Raw genomic sequence first — 7,273 nt, 5'->3', positions numbered from 1 at the left:
ATAAAGAGCTTCTGCACAGAAAAAGAAACTACCATCAGAGTGAACAGGCAACCTACAGAATGGGAGAAAATTTTTGTAATATACCCATCTGACAAAGGGCTAATATCCAGAATCTACAAAGAACCTAAACAAATTTACAAGAAAAAAGCAAATAACCCCATCAAAAATGAGGCAAAGGATATGAACAGACACTTCTCAAAAGAAGACATTTATGCAACCAACTGACACATGAAAAAATGCTCATCATCACTGGTCATCAGAGAAATGGCAAATCAAAACCACAATGAGATACTATCTCACACCAGTTAGAATGGCAATCATCAAAAAGTCAGGAAACAGCAGGTGCTGGAGAGAATGTGGAGAAATAGGAATGCTTTTACACTGTTGGTGGGAGTGTAAAGTAGTTCCACCATTGTGGAAGACAGTGTGGCGATTACTCAAGGATCTAGAACTAGAAATACCATTTGACCCAGCAATCCCATTACTGGATATATACCCAAAGGATTATAAATCATGCTGCTATAAAGACGCATGCACACGTATGTTTATTGCGGCACTATTCACAATAGCAAAGACTTGGAACCAACCCAAATGTCCGTCAATGATAGACTGGATTAAGAAAATGTGGCACATATACACCATGGAATACTATGCAACCATAGAAAAAGGATGAGTTCATGTCCTCTGTAGCGACATGGATGAAGCTGGAAACCATCATTCTCAGCAAACTATTGCAAGGGCAGAAAACCAAACACTGTATGTTCTCACTCATAGGTGGGAATTGAACAATGAGAACACATGGGCACAGGGTGGGGAACATCACACATTGGGGTCTATCGAGGGTGGGGGGGGATGGTGAAGGATAGCATTAGGAGAAATACCTAATGTAAGTGATGAGTTAATGGGTGCACCATTCAACAGGTCGCATGTATACATATGTAACAAACCTGCACGTTGTGCACATGTACCTTAGAACTTAAAGTGTAATAATAATAATAAAAAAAAAAACCAGGTAACTCCCCACTGATTATAAGTCCCCTACATATATGTATTTTTTATTTATCTAGACTGTTCAGCTGTGTACACTAGATAGCACCTGGGGACTTGGCTTTTTCTTTCAAGGTTGAATACTTTCTAATTTATTTTAAACTGTAGTAGCATAATGAGAGAGGCAGCAGAAACCCTAATCTGTAGTTCTACAGAACAATTAAAAGCCTCCTTTCTACTTCACTAGGAGAAAAAATACATGGAAGAAGGACCCTGAGTCATCAACTTTAGATTATACAATTTTCATATTCATGCATTACTCTCACTCCTAATTTATTCTGTTAGGCAATGAAGCAGCAAATGTTGGTTTACTTTAATTAAAAAGCTACTCAAATTAAACCAACATCATTTAAAGTTACATTAAATGAACCATCATACATCATGTAGTAATTACAACTCTACACATATAATAGAGAACCGGACAGAATTAAAAACAAATTGTCACTCATGATGCTCAAATTGATCAATTTAGGCACAAAACATCATTTATTTGTTATCCATAAATTTAGATAATGCCTTGATATGCCATGAGGCTTATGTAGACAGATTGATTTCATTTTTTCCACCTTTCACTTTTGAGTTACATCGGATTTTGAGCTCTTAAAACAATGTTAGTTCAAAAAAGAAAAAATATAATAATTGATGCTGAGCTCTTCCAGAAGATTTAAAACAATATAAAATACACTGCAGTTGGCTTTTGAATAACATGAGTTTGAACTGCAGGATCCGTTTTTACGCAACTTTTCTTCCACCTCTGCTTCCCCTGAGACAGGAAGACCAATCCTACTTTTCCTCCTCCTCCTCCTCGTCAGCCTACTCAACAACGACGACCTTAATGATGATTCACTTCCACTTAATGAAAAATATATTTTCTCTTCCGTATGATTTTCTTAACAATTTTTTTCCTAGCTTACCTTATAGTAAGAATACATTATGTAATACATATAACATGCAAAATGCACGTTAATTGGCTGTTTATGTTATCACTAAGGCTTCTGGTCAATAGTAGGCTATTCGTAGATACGTTTTTGGGATGTCAAAAGTTAAACACAAATGTTCAACTGCACGGAGGGGCATCACTCCTAAACCCTCACGTTGTTCAGGGTCAATTTTATAATCATTAACCGTGATGGAAATAGTAGTAAGATTAATGATTTAATAAAGGGCTTACCAAATTAAGGCCGTCATATTAATCTCTGTTGCTGCCCGTTTGTGTTCAGCCAGAGAGCCAAGTATAGTATTATATTTCTGAATGGCTGAAAAAATCAAATAAAGAAATATTTCTTTCTTTTTTTTTGAGATGGAGTCTCGTTCTGTTGCCCAGGCTGGAGTGCAGTGGCGCGATCTCGACTCACCACAACCTCCACCTCCCAAGTCCAAGCAATTCTCCTGTCTCAGCCTTCCAAGTAGCTGGGATTACAGGCATGCGCCATCATGCCCTGCTAATTTTTGTATTTTCAGTAGAGACGGGGTTTTACCGTGTTAGCCAGATTGGTCTTGAATTCCTAACCTCAAGTGATCCGACCACCTCAGCCTCCCAAAGTGCTGGGATTACAGGCGTGAACCACTGAGCCCAGTCAAATAAAGAACTATTTCATGACATGTGAAAGTTATATGAAATTCACATTCAGTGTCTGTAAGTCATTTGATTGGAACACAGCTACAACTGTTTGTTTACATATTGTCTATGGCTGCTTTCATACTAAAGCAAAATTGAACAGTTGAAAGAGAGATCATATGGAACACAAACAAATAAATGATCCAGACCTTTTCAGAAAAAGAGTTTTCTGACTCTGACTTAATATATTGATTCCCAGAATTTTGTGTAGACTCTGCGTATCAGAAGGAAAAACTGAAGGGAAAAAATTAAAAGTGCAAATTCTTCATCTTTCTTTCAGACATTCTTATTCAGTGGCTCCAAAGCAGTTTAGGGCTCAGCCTCTGGGCTTACCAGAATCTGTAGAGAAGTACAGGGCATCAGTAGGTTTGAGAATCACGGACTCCCTGTGTGTAGAGTGCTGTCCTTCTAGTAAGTCAGTACTTCCTAGTTTGTCCTGTATCATTCATTTTGCATATAAATATAAATGATACTTTAAGAAAGCTGACTCTCATTAATAATGACAATACATTTTTCTCAGAATCTATTTTGTTTATATCCTTAGAATATTTTTAGTTACACCTTTAGGTTAATATGCTAATTTAAATAGGCTAATCAATTATAAAGAGACAAAAATCCATAAGGTGATATTACAGATTAAACTATTTGCCATCTAGAACAGGTTAAGTACTAATATTCATAAGCAAAACTATCACTAGTATCCCATTAATTTAAATTTGACATGAAAATGGTGCTCAATCATGAATTATGCCAGGAAAAGAAAAAGACTAAGACTACGACATGGAAAGCGGTCCAGGTGCCATTACACAGACTGTAATGGATATTAATCCATGTGTTCCGCAGCTCTTGCTCTATGTGCAGTCTAGGTAAGGATTTTGACCTAAATTCTCTAAAACGAGGTTAGAGATGCTCCTAGATACTTGTGAAACCCTTATTAAATCTCTCTTTCAATTTCTCTCTTTTTTTAACATTGCCGTCACTGATTTATCAAATACAAATTTTTAGTTTATAATGTAATTGTGATTTTCTTCAGGGGTTATTTAAAAACTTAATTGTAAAATAAAAATTTTTATGGGCCACGTAGGCAGTAAATGTTAAATAACAAAATATAATTTGTATAACTTTTTTTTTTTTTTTTTTTTTGTGAGACAGAGTCTCGCTCTGTCGCCTAGGCTGGAGTGCAGTGGTGCAATCTCGGCTCACTGCAACCTCTGCCTCACGGGTTCAGACCATTCTCCTGCCTCAGCCTCCTGAGTAGCTGGGACTACAGGCACCCACCACAACACTCGGCTAATTTTTTTGTATTTTTAGTAGAGATGGGGTTTCACCATGTTAGCCAGGATAGTCTCAATCTCCTGACCTCATGATCCACCCGCCTGGGCCTCCCAAAGTGCTAGGATTACAGGCGTGAGCCACTGTGCCCGGCCTAATTTGTATAACTTTTTAAATAAAAGGGAAAAAGTGAATATTATGAATATAATGTAAAATAATTAAATCAAGCTAATTAACATATTCATCACCTCACATGTTTCCCAATTTTTCTGGTGAGAACATTTGAAATTTACTGTTAGTGATTTTTGAAATGTACATCATTATTTACTATATTCACCACACCGTGCAATTTATCTCAAAGTAAAAAAGAAAGTATTTTCCCTGTCTAATTGGGGCCTTTTACACTCTGACCATCATCTCCCCATGACCCCAAATCCCCAGCCTCTGATAGCCACCATTCTACTCTCTGCTTCTTTGAGTTAACTTGTTTTAAATTTCACATGTGAGTGAGAACATGCATCATTTGTGTTTCTGTGCGTGGCTTATTTTGCTTAGCATAATGTTCTCCTATTCCATGCATGTTATTTCTATTTTCTTTTCTTTTCTTTTTTTTTTTTTTTTAAGATGGAGTCTCACTCTGTCACCCAGGCAGGAGTGCAATGGCACGATCTTGGCCCACTGCAACCTCCGCCTCCTGGGTTCAAGCGATTCTTGTGCCTCAGCCTCCTGAGTAGCTGGGATTACAGGTGTATGCCACCATGCCTGTCTAATCTGTGTATTTTTAGTGGAGACAGGGTTTCGCCATGTTAGCCAGGCTGGTCTCGAACTCCTGACCTCAGGTGACCCACCCACCTTGGCCTCCCAAAGTGTTGGGGTTACAGGCATGAGCCACAGTGCCCAGCCTCCATCTCTGTTGTTTCAAATGACAACATTTCTTTCTTTTTAAAGGCTGGCTGGTATTCCATTGTGTGTAAACACATTTTCTTTACCCATTCATATGCTGAAGGACACTTAGGTGGATTCAATAACTTGGCTATTGTGAAGAATGCTGCAATGAACATGGCAGTGCAGATATCTCTCTGACATACTGATTTCAAAATTTGGGGGTAAATACCCAGAAGTGGAATTGCTGGATTATATGGTAATTTTAGTTTAGTTCTTTTAGCAACCTCCACAATGTTTTTCATAATGGCTGTGTTAATTTACATTCTCTTTAACAGCATGCAAGTGGAGAAAACTCCACATTCTCTCCAATACTTGTCATCTTTTGCCTTTTTGATGGTAACCATTTTGACAAATGCGAGGTGATATCTCATTTTGGTTTTAATTTGCATTTTCCTAATGATGAGTAGTGTTGGGCATTTTTTCATGTATGTGTTGGTCATTTGCATTTCTTTTTCAAAGAAATGTCTATTCGGGTCCCTTGTAATTGGTGTATTTAAATTCTTTACTTTTCAGGTAATTATTAATTTGTTACTGATTAAATCTGCCATAGTATGTATTTACTTTTTTGGTTTCCTTTTGTTCCCATTCCCATGTTCTGTTCTTTTGACTTCCTGTGGTTTACTTGAATACTTCCAGAGGTCCATTTGGGTTTATTTACACTGTTTTTGAGTGTACCTCTTTGTATAGTTTTCAGAGTGGTTGCCTGAGTATTACACTAAGTATTACATGTGACTTATCAGAGTTTATTGGTTTAAACATTTTACCACCTTAGTGGAATATGAAAACCTAAATTCCTTTTAGCTTCCTTTACCTTCCTCACTTCTAAATATCATATTGAATATAAGATGGTTTATAGATTTCTTTCAATAATCAAATGTTGTTCATAAAAATCATGAGAAAAATGATAGTCTATTTTATGTACCTATATTTCTCTTCTTTATGTTTTTTGCTTCCTTCCTGATTCTCCACGTTTCTTTATTTTACCATTTTATTTTTCCTTGAAGCACTTCCCTTATTCAGTCTTTAAGGATAGGTCTGTCAGCAACAATAACTTTTAAGATTTTTTTCCCTTGTCTCATTTTAATTTTCAGAGGTTTAATTATGATATGTCTGGGCGTGGATTTCTTTGAGTTTATCCTGCCTGGGATTGACTCAGCTTCTAGTACCTGTAGGTTTATGTGTTTTGCCAAATTTGGAAAAATTTAAGCTGTTATTTCTGTGAATATTTCTTTTTGTCTTACCCTCCTTCTCCTCTCCTTCTATAACTCTGATGATCTAAATGTTGGATTTTTTCTTACTACCCCATAGATTCCTGAGGTTCTGTTCATTTTTTTTCTCAATTTTTTTCTCTGTTGTCAGATTATATACATTTTATTTTTCTGTCTTCAAATTCGCTGATTCTACTTTCTGTCATGTCCCACTCTATTAAGTCCATTAAGTGATTTCTTGATTTCTGTTATTGTTTTAGTTCTGTAATTTCCACTTGATACTTTTTAATAACTTCTTTTTCTTTCCTAGGGTTTTCTTTTCTTTCCATTCATTTTAAGGAAGTTTGTACTTGATTGTAAAAACGTTTTATAACAGCTGGTTTAAAATCCTTCTCAGATAATTCCAACATCCAATTTATCTCAGGATTAGCATCAGTTGATAGTCTTTTCTCATTCAAATTGTATTTTTTTGGGGTTCTTGGTATGACAGGTAATTTTTATGGTATCTTGGACATTTTGTGTATTTTGTGAAGAGATTCTAGGTCCTATTTCAATCTTTTAGTTTAGCATGCAAGTCACTCTGTTTAGTTTTATCCTGCAAATCCTGGCATACTATTGTGGGCTGTGGTTCCAATGACAGTTTAATTTTTAAAGTCTTTGTGGTGTTATTTTGGTCTGCTTGGGTTTATCTGGTGCCACTGGGACTTCTATTAATCCCTACTGGTGCTGCCTAAGGGCTGGGAGAGGTTTCTCCACCCTGGGGCACAGATGTCTCTTCATGGGGGAAGGGAGCCTCTGGCTCATGAGGACAAAGAGGCTTTCCTGCCCTCATAGTGCTGGGATCATGCCTGCCTGAGGGAGACGGAAAGCATTTCTCAGTCCAGGAGCTGGTTGTGGCAGGATCTCTCCTAATGGGCACTGCTGTTTTTCTGGCTGGTGGAGGGAAGTCTCAGGCCTGTGGAGGCAATGAAGCTTCGGCCAGGCTTGTTGTGATGAGATCCCTCTTGCTGATGCTGCTGGGCGCCTCAGTATCTTTTGGTAGGGGAGGGGAGTGTAAGCAGAGGAGAAAAGGGGAACACTTCTCCGGCCGGTTTATTGTTAGTGGGACTCCGAACCAAACCCCTCTTACAATGGGACCAGAGGCTTACCTGGTGTTGTCAGAGGGTCTGTTCCAGCCATAGGA

This window comes from Macaca thibetana, chromosome 2 (genome assembly GCF_024542745.1).
Source record: "Macaca thibetana thibetana isolate TM-01 chromosome 2, ASM2454274v1, whole genome shotgun sequence".
NCBI classification, from domain to species: Eukaryota; Metazoa; Chordata; class Mammalia; order Primates; family Cercopithecidae; genus Macaca; species Macaca thibetana.
The sequence above is the reverse complement of the archived record's forward strand: the minus strand, read 5'-3'. Positions refer to the sequence as shown.